Source organism: Rhinolophus ferrumequinum, chromosome 4, assembly GCF_004115265.2.
Source record: "Rhinolophus ferrumequinum isolate MPI-CBG mRhiFer1 chromosome 4, mRhiFer1_v1.p, whole genome shotgun sequence".
NCBI classification, from domain to species: domain Eukaryota; kingdom Metazoa; phylum Chordata; class Mammalia; order Chiroptera; family Rhinolophidae; genus Rhinolophus; species Rhinolophus ferrumequinum.
The window spans coordinates 51,041,764-51,055,080 of record NC_046287.1 but is presented as its reverse complement, the minus strand read 5'-3'; positions in this window follow the sequence as shown (position 1 = coordinate 51,055,080).

The following is a 13,317-nucleotide window of genomic DNA, read 5'->3' as shown; positions in this document are numbered from 1 at the left end:
CATGTACCATGCAGTATAGCAGACTTCAGCAAAACTGGTTATAGGAAGAACCGAAATTTGGACCAAAACCTGTTAGAAGAACTGTTGCAACAGTAAAATTGAGGTTAATAAAATGATGCTTGCTACAACATGGATGAAGCTCTAAAACACTAGGCTAAGTGAGGGACGTCAGATAAAAAAGACACATATTGTATTCATCTGACTCCATTTACACAAAATGTCCATAAAGGCAGATACACATATAAAGGAAAAAACATATAAAGAAAGATTAGTGATATCTGGGGCCAGGGAGTGGGAATGGGGTTTGACTGGAAATGATTGCAGATGATCTTTTTGGGGTGATGAAAATGTTCTAAATCTGGAGTATGGTAATGTTTGCATAACTCTCTAAACTTACTAAAATTCACTGAATTATACAATTAAAGGGTGAATTTTAGGGCATGTAAATCATACCTCAATAAAGCTACCTAGTAAAGGATGCTCATCAAGAAGCCTGTGCAGGGAACTCAACTGAGCCAGTTTGGCATCATCAAGATGAATTTCTGAACTTGAGAATTATTATGTCACTTTGTCTCTGAATCAGCTCAGAAGCAAATTGCAATTCTAGTGTGCAAGAACAACGGTGTTCAGGCCCCTAATACATGATAGAAACCTGCAAAATACTTTACAATGAATAAGCTCTACAGAGAATTTAAGAAATTAATTATTCTTGATCTTGTAATTACTTTCTTTTATTCAGCCATTATCCCTTAACTTCTATCATTTCTGTTTGACAACTTTTAAAAAATAACACCTTATCTTTTTTCTTTTCATCCTTTAATGTCAGCTAGAATTTTAGATGCCCCTTTTCTTTTCATTAACGCAAAGTTCCTTTCTTTTTGTACATGAAACTACCGAGTTCAAGCAATTAGTTGTAGAAAAATTCTGTATTTCCAATTGAACTGAAGCTCTTAACCTGTGAATAAGTACATGTTATTGATGGGTTAGAAATCAATAAAGCAAAACCACAAGGAAAAGCTTTGTTGCAAGAACTGGGCTCTTTAGTGACCCTTAATTTCTGGATATTTATGAAAAGTATTCATGAGTGTGAAACAAGGGCATTATTTGCTTCTTTGAACTGGGAAAAGACTAGAAAAGAGCCAGCTGATAATAATTAAAAAAAAAAAATTAAAGTCCATTGGTGAGAAATTGAACATATCAACCATGAAATTGTGTTAATTTGATAATTAAAGTGCCTTAGTTCCAATGTAGATACTGGACACTTAACAAAATGGTGACAAAATAATTAGGAAGGAAGGCATTTGATACACACATTAATAGGCAGAATGGATAAAGTGCAAAGCTCCCTTTAAGAAAAAGCTTTTTGAAAAGCACAGAGAAATTATGCATAAACCTTATATTATTTCATCATTCAAAGAGGATCTGGGAAGAAAGACAAGCCTTTCTAGTTCGCTTGAGTTCTGAAGTGCACAATCAGAAACAGAGGAGGAATGGAAGATGAAAGGGGAAAAAGAGGAATGTGGAAACTTACAAATGAAGAAAGATGAGCACACAATCCTGCATCTTAGGCCCTTTTCTCTCACTTTTAATTTTCTCATTCTTTTTGCTGTTACTCTCTCTCTCCTTACCTTTATTCTTTTATTCTTTCACAGTTTCATCCCCTTTAAGATTTTCTTTTGCCCCTTTGTATATTTCATCTTCACTCTTTTCTTTCCTTTTTTCTCATAAAAACATTCATTAAGGCAAGAAAGCTCTTGAGAAAAATTAAAATGAATGGTTTAATTTTTGTACTGAATTCAAGAGGTAGAAATGAGGAAAGGAAACCAATGCATCATTTCTTTATAGCTCAGACGGGATGAGAGCCTTAGGAGAGAATAGCAAACCAGGGGATAGAAAAAGAGAGTTTTCATGAAAAAGGTAATTTATTACAATACCTATTGTTCTGAGGCTGGGTGTGTGGACTGATATTTGTTCAGTTTCAGCTGGGTAATTGGGTTCTCTTTCTTTGTCTCTTTCCCTTGAGGAGTTTAAAATTTTCCTTTTATAACTATAATACAAAGATGAGTCAGTGGCCCAGTTTTTTAAAAAGTAAATTTTTAAAAACATAGGTTATAGTATAGTTAGAAATGAAATGACCCTATTCATGCCAGGGTCTTCTCTTATGCAGAAAGTATCCAGGGAATTCATTTAACTGCTGATTTTGAGTAATGGGAGAGAAAAAGGTAACGATATGCTGTAATATTATGTTCTACATTAGAACAATATGCATCAGGGCACTTTATATTACCAAAACAATCATTTCACTTATTGTCCCTCGGCAATCCCTGTTATTCCTTATTATTATTCATTATTACTATTATGGTATATTTATTTTTATTATTTCTACATTTATTACTGTTATGTATATAAAGCAATTCAAGTTAAATCATTTTTGCAGGGTCATTCATATTATGCATTGTTAGACCTGAAAAGATTAATTCCTTCATCTTGCAAAAGAGGAACCGAGGTGCAGAGAAATTAAGTACTGCACCCAAGCTACATTGCTAATTAGGAACAACTCAGAACTAGAACTAAGGCCTCCTAGAGTTCTCTGGGCACTAAATCAAGTCCCTCTCATCTTTAGCACCAAATGAACCACCAGCATGGAAACAGGGATATTTTACATATGTTTGCTTTCTTTCTAACTAAGTCATGAAGCAGAGAGCTCTTACATACAAACTCTTTTGGATGGCCTTGGCGAATACCAGAGATGTCATAAGATTATAAAGGTAAAGTACAGATGGTCATTCAAGGCCAGCCCTAGGACATACTAAAGCACCCCCAATATTTCAGGAATTGTGAAAAATTATCAGGATAACAATTAGATCCTGGGTAAGAAATCTCAAAGTAGGTCCTGTCAGTCCTCTTTCTCAGAGCAATTGCTAAATGCAGCTAGCACTGACTGCGTCATTTCATCTTCCCATTTCTTGTTAGAATTCAGATTTACTTCAAAGCAGGGGCCCTCAATAACTATCCTCTATATTTTCTGAAAAGATAACATTATGCATGTTCTCATACATTGTCCCGATAGTACACATAGACTTTGAGGCAGGCAGTGGGCATCTGTCTAAATCCTTCATCATTGTCATGCCTGAATGTGGATGCAAATCCTTATTACTATTCTTCATAATCAATCTTCCTATTCAGAGGTGTTTTATTTCTATGATGCTTCCCAGACAAAACTCATGACACATTGCATTAAGGCTGACTTTCTAACAAAACAGTTTTTATTACTTCCCTCTCGTGGCTTCAGGCAAGTGATCTACCTCTCTCTATACTGGTTTCCTTTTCTGTAATGAGGCTAACGATAGTACCTGCCTCAAAGGCCAATGAGTCAAAATTCAAAGCCCCTAGAGTAGTGACTAGTGCATGATCAATCCCCCCAAAAACAGATATTTACTCTTTTCCTGGAAAAATACCGAAGTTGTTGATTAACTATCACACGGCTTTTAGATTATCTTTTAGAATACTGGTTAGCCATGGACAAACAATAGTGAAGAATTGGCATTGATCATAAGAAATCAGACAGCCTTCAACACCCTCAGGTTTGCTGTGCTACACACAGATTTTCATTTTCGTGTGCACAGGACTTCATCAATAACGGAGGTATTAGAACTTGGATCTTGCTCTTTCATCCTCAGGACTCAATCTGAGACTCTAGGAGATTTATGGCTCTAATATCTGAAACCAGTGTTCCTTGGAAACAGTTAACATTTGGGGGTTATCTTTATTGTGGAAATTAATACTCTCACTGTTTTATTCATTGATATTTTAATATGTTTATGATGAGACTCAACCCAAACCAATTTCCAAATCAAATCTGTCCCTCAGTAATTTGATTTGTTGGAACAGAGAACAAAAGCATTACCAACAGGGCACTTTGAATGAAATTATAATTAATTAGGCATGTGAATGCACTAACTAATTTTGGATGAGTAATTAGATGACTAATTATGATGAAAACAGAACTGTGTGTTTAATGAGATGACCACAGCCAATTCCACCCGCAGAGAATGTTTTCTAATAGTTAAACTTCTGATTGTTTTTGATGATACAGGATCACCTGTTGCCCAAATAAAGATATGTAGAGGTGTGATCTGAGCGTGTTTTGACTTGTAATTCCCATTATACACCTACAATTAAGGCTTCTTTCCAAAACATGTGTTCCATGACTATACTTTGCAGATTTATTGATATTCCATCTCTCCTTTCACACCCTTCACACACACCCCTTCCCACCACCACCTACGTCCTAAGATAATTGCTTTCAGTTACTAAATAGAACTCTAATTTATTATTTCTGCTTAAGTTTGGGATCTACACAATGATAAATTAAACAAGAAGAGGAATAACACATTGATTGGACTATAGATAAATCTTAATCCATCCTGGAGAAATATCTGAACTGGCAGTTTCTCCTTTGAAAACGCACTGCCTGAGACCAGCTCAGATCTTAGGCAACCTTGAAGCATTCAGCAGTTCCGCTTCAGGCAGCTGGTTCTAACTAGCACCTATTTGGCAGAAAGCTACACTCAGGATTTCTGGTTTTAAGTTTAAACCAATATTTCATAGCAATTGTGTTGTCAGAATTCAGGTCATGAAGATGGCAGATGTTAATTTAAACCAAAGAAGCAAAACAAACTCTCTTCACTTTTTCTTTTTTTATCATCGCATTGGCAGCTCTGCAGAAATTATGAACATAAAATAAACTGCCAGTGCGTTAGAGACACACAGAGTGGAGAAAACTTTCTTAAGATATTTTGGTGTCTGGTAAATACCACAGAGTTTCTAAAATCAGACAGATAATATAATGGTGGGAAAAGTGACAGTCTTTGTATGCCAGAAAATAACAGTGTTGGTTTTCTTTATTCTCAAGAGCAAAACGAAAATCATAATGACTTTAGTTTTTTTAAAAGTGCTTTTCTTTGTCCGTATTATACCATGAGCCCAACTGTAAGATCAGCCCCCAAAGAAAAGGCATTCATCTTGGTCTCTTCTTTCTTCCTAGACTTCAAAAAGATTCCCTTGTCAGAAACTGTCACCTCTGCAAGAAAATGCATATTACCTGGAATCAAGGTAGTCAAATCTACTCTCGGGTTAGAATTCCAGATCCCTCATCTTTTTCTGGCAAATGCAAAATGGAGGGAAGAGCCTATGAATCTACACTAATAAATCTGTATATGGGCATTTGTGCATGTATAACTCGCTGTACATCTGCTGTTCTTTTCCACTGTTTTTGAGTTTCATAAGGCAAAGAAAGACCTACCACTGAATAGCTCCCTGATAAAGATTTCTGTCTTAAAAGAGAATTATACATCTACCACAAAATCATTTTGAATTAGCAATTCATAATTCTTCGTATTGTTCAGGGTACTAATACTGAAATGGTGATTTTCTTCTTCACGCTGAAGCAATTATTAAAAAAGTATCAATTGTATTTGTCAAATCAGTCACTAGTTATTTGACCAGTATTTGAAGATTATCAAGTGGAATTACCAGTATGATCAATATTTTGTTTCCATGAGACCCATAAACTATGTGCCCCTCTGGTTCCTTTTATGGCTCGCTTGTTGACCCTACATTTTCACAGAGATTGATCGTTACCACCAAGTAGTTCTTAGGTCTGTTAGTTGATAATCTTATCTGGTTTGCTGTTTTATTTTGATTATTTTTGCCGACCTTTTCCTCGCCCAAAAAAGCTTTTAGGAATTTGGGTTCTCTACCTAAGGATACTAAAACATTATTTATCTTTGATTAGGCACTTTGGAAGTCTTGCTTAAGGGGACACATCCTACTTCCACATCCTGCCCGGAAAAGATCACTTCACATACCATAGGTTGCACATTACTTGTTTCCAGGCAGATGGTGTTGCACTTCAAGAAATTAGAGACCCTTTGCTTCAGCCAAAAAGCAAAAATAGAAGCCCTCTTTGTAGTTGGTTTAGTCCTCAATGAAAAAAAAAAATAAAACAAAAAAGAAAGCTTTGAAAGAGAAATATATGTTCTACTAAGGCCCTTATGTGGAAATGTAGGCCAAATTTGGAGATTCACACAACAAAAGCCTAAGAATTGTTTTGGCTTGTCCTCTTTTCCTGTTAACTTTCCCCCAGGTTCAGCAAAAGGATGCAATCTCCTTTAGGAACTTGAACAATTCTGCCCACTTCCCGGAGGCTAGGCATTGTTTCCTTTCTGAATTGGAAACTTATTAGAAAAACTGATACAGTGTCAGAAAAGCTGAAAATATGAACAGACAAAGGAATTCAAAATACTCATATGCTTTTAGTTTTTAAAGATGTGTAACGTTAGGAGCCACCGGTTGGCACACTTTTACAACTTTAGAATATTCTGTCCACTGTACCTGCGTCAATGTAGGTGTTGAACATACTATGGAAGATATTAAGAAAATTTGACACAGAAATGTTTTACTTAGTTCAGTCTATTACTGCCAATTTAAATGGTTTTCCATAAACCAGGGAGTCTGTACCTTGTCCTGAACTCATCCACTTAAATTAAGTTAATGTTAACAAATATTGATTTAGATTCCCAATGTATGCTGAGCATATACTGTGGAACAAAAAATACCAGCAATTCAGGAGAAAGAAAAAATAGTTTGCAATTTATTATTGACCAAGAGTTAACTTAATACTAAGATATGTTGGTATGCAAATGTATGCTCTGCGTGTGTGTGTTTATATGTGTGTGTGTTTATGTGTGTCTACCTTTGCATATGTGTACCCATGTGTGTATGTTTGTCTGTATGTGCACATGTATGTATATGTATGTTCCCTGTTTGCTGAAAGCATATACTTTCTAAAATATATATAATTCAGTTCACTGTCTTTTTTTTTCAAACCTAAAGCCAAAATACTTCTTTTGAATTTTAATGCCTGGTTTGATTCTTTCTATATATGACTTCATGTGTTGCTAATTATATAATTCTACAGAGCACTGTGTTTAAACTGAGAAATCTATTTCTCTAGCTTTTTGTAATGATACAGTAGACATTTTGCCAATGTACATGCATCAAGCACAAAGACTTTAAATTCTAGCCTTAAGCTATTTACTAGATGGCTGTATTGTTTGACATTGTTAATATCTACTTTTCCGTCCTTTATAGAAAGGACATAAATTTCTATTGGCCATAGGAATTAGTGTTCTGCTAGAGTTACTTCTGTACATAGCATTCCATGACTTCGAATGCAAAGTTCATCTTCTCTGCAATTGATTTATGTGGATATCCACTGAAGTCAGTGTGGTAATGACAATGGAATTCCTTAGGCAAGTTACATTTCAATATCCATTCATAAAAGGTGTAAGCTTCAAGAAAATGGATTGAAAGAAGTTAAGATAAGGTATTACATTTTGTTTTTTACCAAAAGTTTCAGACACAGTTCACCAGTGAATTCTATCATTTCCAAAATTATCATTAAAAGATTAGAATGACTTTATTATGTTTTATTGCTTTATAGTTTGTGGATATAATGATAAAAGACCCTTAACACTAACCAGGGGTCAGTTCTTTCGGATAACTTATTAACTACTCCCCAATTAAGCTAACATAGGCCTCAGAGGCTGGGAAGTAGAAAACAGGTATTAAATCACTTTATCCAGCACAAGATCCAGAATTGTCACGCTAATGTCAGGAGCATGGTAGGTAGGTGCTGAATGGTACTCAGGAGTGGATGCCACCCAAATTACAGATGTCACGGTTTTTCAAAAGAAAAAATAAAGAAATTCAGTCGATGGCTATACACTATTAACAACTCATGAATTAAAATGTCTAAGGGTTAATTGGCAATTCTAAATATGGAGAAATAGAGAAATAATGTTAGACCGGTTTCTGCTTTCCGTTCTTGGTTTCGCACAGATCTTAACAAGGCACAGCCTTTCACATCGTGTGTAACAGACGAGGATTAGCATCATCACCGTAATTTTGTTTGAGCATACCCCATCTCTGTCCATGCATGAGAGCCATTAAGAAGGACTTGGTCCAAGGTCAAGTGTAAATTCAGCTGTGGAGGTTCTTCCAAGAAGGTAAAATTATGATTACTTCAAGATGGCTTACGCTCCCTCATTAGCTTAGGCTGAGAGCACAGGCAGCTGTGTCACAGCTGGGAAAGCACCTGGCATCCCACCGTCTAGAGCCCAGCCTGCAGGCCACTCTGGAGCCTGCTACCCTTCCTAGTGGGTGAGATGGAGAGGAAAGCTGGAAACAAATTTCAGAAGTTGAACTCTTCCCTCCACACCAGGTGGCTACATAACAGATACCATCCTATGTAGATCTAAAGTATTCATTTTTCAACAGGAATTCTTCAAAGCAGTGGTATGTAATGTGGCTTCCAAAAGTTTTTTAAAAAATTTCCATATATTGTGAATGTATTTAAAATAGTTAAAAATTATTGATTTATAAAAGTGAAATCTTACTCATACTCTCTGCCAGTTGAAATGCAGAGTTAAATCCTGTATTTTAAACTATTTTTAATCATGTTTTCTAAAAGCAGGAACATTATGAGTAGATGATTAAAAGATTCATTTATTAACCTGCATGCATTTAGCCAAGAAATCTGAAAGAATCTGAAGTACCAGGACTATAGTGTGGAAATTAAAGAAATTAAGTAAATTCTCAAAACATAAATCAAGGAAAAGTTTGAGCTCAATCTATTCCACGCCTGGAAATAAACGACATAGATGCATGTTAGGACTGAGCATCTCAGGAAGACTTGGAATGGTGAAAAACAGGTAGTTCTTTCCCTCAAAGAAGCCAACAGTCTACGTTGGGAAATTACTGTACCTAAGTAATGTAACGGAAAGAGAGAAACTAGTAGTCAGGAAAGTGTTGTCTGATTTAAGGATATTAGTATCTGTGCTACTAACAGTGAATAATATTAAATAATAGTTAATGATTCAAATTGGAACACTGCCATTACTATACTTATGTCTTTAAAATACAACCATAGTGCTGCCATTTACACTGGTGTCATTTATTGACTTGTGTGAAAATTCTATCACAAATCAACTGTGAGATAGCCGAATAGCTACTATTGTGCCCAGTTTACAGGTAAAGATAGTTAGGAACTGTAGAACTATGGCAACTGTATTGTATAATTCCAGAGGGCTCCATTTACATTGCAGCTGTCAGGTAACTTTATTCAGATACCAGACATGGATCTTTTCGGCAACGTTTCAGAACATGGGCATTAGAGCCACATGGGCCAACTGAGTGGCCTTGGTCCTGACGTTTATTATCATCATTTATTTTCTTTGTGCTTCGGTTTCCTAATCTTCAAAATGTGATAGTAGTATTTATTTCACACGTGTGTTGGGAGGAGTACTGAAGTAGATATGCAAAGCACTTAGTACAACATATACATTCAATAGATAATAGAAGTTAGATAAATGGTATTATTTAAGAGCTAATGTGTTTGATTTCTAGGTGAGAACTCATTCCACTATATCAAGCTTCTAATTTTTTAACATGGGCTGATTCTATACAGCTACATCATTTAAATAGACATTTTATGTGTAAACACACACAGACACACACACTCACACAGATAATAAACACATAATAAACTTACACAAATTCACATATATATATATAACTTTAAAAAAAAGTCTATGCGAGTTCATCCAAATGAATGTTCATAGTAATATTTACTGAATAACAAAAAAGTTGTTGTTGTAATAGCTTAAATATTATTCTTGGAGTAGTTTAATGATGGGTTATATAAGTTAGTTTATTAAATTATATCAAAAATAAAATTTGTAACAAGCACCTGAATTTGTATGTAAAAAATATTTAATTTCAGAACTATGTGATGGTGGTTTTAGCTTTGTTTAGAAAATTCCTTCAAGTTTAATTTACTTAAACTAAAGGTAATAAAATAAAAAGTAATAAAAAAAGTTAACTTCCAATAAGCAAATGAGAATCATTATCGGGGCAGGGGGAAAGAGGAAGTTTCATCTTTAAAATGTGGCTCTTAGCTTTGATAATATAAGTTTTCAATAAATAATCTTTTCCAAAAGAAGTTCAATCAGATGAAAAAGAACCCAAGATGTGTATGATTAAAAAGTATCAGCAGCCTAATCCATCAATGTGTATTCGGGATATTTCTAATACACCCATAAATAAATCCTTTCCAGATTTTCTACACTCTTCCTATTCAGTAAAGAGCACAGCATTTTTTTCATTCTTTCATTTCCCGCCCCCCCTTTGCTCATGTCTTTGTTAAGTATTTATTGAGCAAATAGTAGGAACAATTTGCACCGGGGCCGGGTAAGATACATCCTTGGTTTGGAGGAATTTAACATGCATGTAAGTTAAGACACATAAATATGCTAGAGACAAGGTACAACATGGTACCAATAAGTCTTGGGAAGATGAAAATGCACTTCCAGCAGGTGTCACTCAGGAAGCTGGATAGAGAAGGAGCTGGACTGAGTGGGACAAGCAAAGATGGATGACAGGGGAATTCTAGGTGCAGGAGAGCTAAAGTGAAGCAAAGGGAGCCATACTATGAGGAACAGGAAAATAGGATTACAAATGTTTTTGAGAACAGAATATACAAATATTTGTTACAAATCATTCATTGTGCCAATATTTTGGGGTATTCCATATATGTGCCAGGCACTGACAGTACAACACTGAATAAAACACACTCAAATCCTTGCCTTCACAGAATTCACATTCTACGATGGTGGTTGGGAGAGAGACAACAAAATAAATACATAATATGTGTCATATGTGTATATAGTATGTAATGTAAAGGCTGAACATTTTAAATAGGGGGTCAGGGATGGCCTTCCTTCCTGAAGTGACATTTGAGTCACAACCAACCAGCAAGAGGTGAAGTATCAAGCCCTAACGATAGATGAGGGAAGAATCTCCCAGATAAAAACAACCGCAAGTGGAAAGGCCCTGAGTTGGGAACATGCCTGGGGGATCGGAAGAACAGCGAGAGGACCAGTGCAACTGGAGAGTGAGAAAGAACTGGAGGAGAAGGGATGAGGCCAGAAATGTGGAGGCATTGGAAGCAGAACTTGAAGAGACAGACCATTTTTGAGCTTGTGGCTTTTACTGGAATCAATAATGGGGAGTCTCAGAGGACTCAGCAGAGGAGACCTGATCTGCCTAGATAATGAAAGGATCATCTGGCTCATCTATTGAGTGTGTATGCTAGGGAGCAAGGGTGGAAGACAAGCAAAGAGCCAGGAGACTATCAGAATGTCCAGCAAGTGATCATGATGCCTGGGACCAGTGTGGTATGAATGGAAGTGGAGAAGAGTAGTTAGGTCCTGGATGCTTGGAAAGGAAAGTTGACAGGATATTCTTATGAGGAGCGAGACAAATAGAGAACTCACAGATACTTCAGAGTTTTAGATCTAAGCAATTGAAAAGAAGGAGTTGTCATTATTTGAATGGGAAGATTGTGGGAGGAGCAGATCTTAAAAGGGGTTGGGTAAGTGGTCAGGAATATGGCTATTTTAGTGCCTAGTTGGTTCGATTTAGTCATTCATTATTTTCCATTATTTATTAATTATGCTTTGTATACTGGGATAAAGTCACACAAACCTACAAAAAAGGGCTGCTTCATAAACTGATAGTTAAGAGCTTTACTTCTTTAAATAACTCACTATTGTCATTGTTAATTATTATATTTTATCTTGGGTGTTTTCTTTTTGGCATGGCATAGAAATGATTAAAATAGTTTGGCAATAGAGATGTGTGTATGCATAAAAATAAAATATTTAGGCAAAATAGGCTAAGGGAATTCCATAATGCCAAAGCAATAACAGGAGTTCCCAAAGGGTCTAGTCAGATGTTGAAATAGACAAAATGCCCTATCAAGCTCCTATATCTCCAAAGCATCCTAAACTGAAGGAGAAAGAAGGAGGACTTTAAATGAAAAAAAAAAAAAAGAAAAAAAAGAAAAAGCTGTCCATTCCTTTCCATCCCACACCCAAGAATATCTTAAGTACCAATTCTAATTCTAATATTTCAAAATACGGCAACATAAGTTATGATGTATGGCCCTGAGATTCATAACTTACCATATTCCAATTAAGAGCTGAGCCATCAATATCAATAACTGAGGATAAGTGATTTCCCAAATACATAGGAATCTAAAGTGAGACATCATAGCATACTTCCTGTGCTAATGTGCACTAAATGATTTTAAATGCCTGTTTTCAGTTTCAAAAATGGTCAAGCATCTATCTTTATTTGCCTATTATTTGTCCAATGGTGAACTTGCATAAAGAAAAGTGTATGTGTTCTTTCTAGAAAAAAATCTTTACAATATTTGATGCTCAAATTTTTTAAGGACTTTCATTTTGGAGAGTTTAATCAATGCTATAGTAATTATTATCACCTATGTTTCATGCACCTTCAGGTTTGTTCTGTTAAATATCTGAAACAACACATTTAAAATATTATATGAGGTCTGACAATTAAGTTCGCGAACTCATCCTAGAAAAAGTGTTACATATCTTCAAAGTACTCCCTTTGGGAAGCTATGCACCAATGCCAGTGCCTACTCCACCCTTCAAAGCAATTTTGGAACTCTTTTTGAAATGGCCATCAGAACTGTCGTATTACCCTTGATGTCCTAAATATCATTACCTAAATGTCCTAAATTTCAATATTTTCTTTATCTTTGGGTAAAGAAAAAAGTCACTGGGGGCCAGATCAGCTGAGTAGGGAGGGTGTTCCAATACAGTTATTTGTTTACTGGCTACAAACTCCCTCACAGACAGTGCCGTGTGAGCTGGTGCATTGTCGTGATGCAAGAGCCATGAGTTGTTGGCAAAAAGTACAGGTCGTCTAACTTTTTCATGCAGCCTTTTCAGCACTTCCAAATGGTGAACTTGGTTAACTGTACAGTTGTTACAAATTCATAATGAATAATCCCTATGATACCAAAAAAGGTTAGAAACAAGTTTGTGAACTTAATTGTCCGACTATGCATACCCTCATTTCTAATTTAACATTCTGTATTCATTTTATCCTTAAACTTTCATCTTTTTAATAGGAAATAATTGTTTAATTCATATTTGACTTTCTGCATATAGGTTTGTTTCCTAATTAAAAAAAGAAAATTACAAATTGGGGTACAGTTGGATGAAGGGTTGCCTAAAGCCCATTTGCCACTAATGGGTTTGACCTCAGGAAAAACAAAACCAAAATATTTAGTCCACTAATTGCAAATTGTTGATACAAGCAGCAGCAGCTTAACTTTACAAAGTTATATCACAAAAAAAGAAAGGAAGGAAGGAAGGA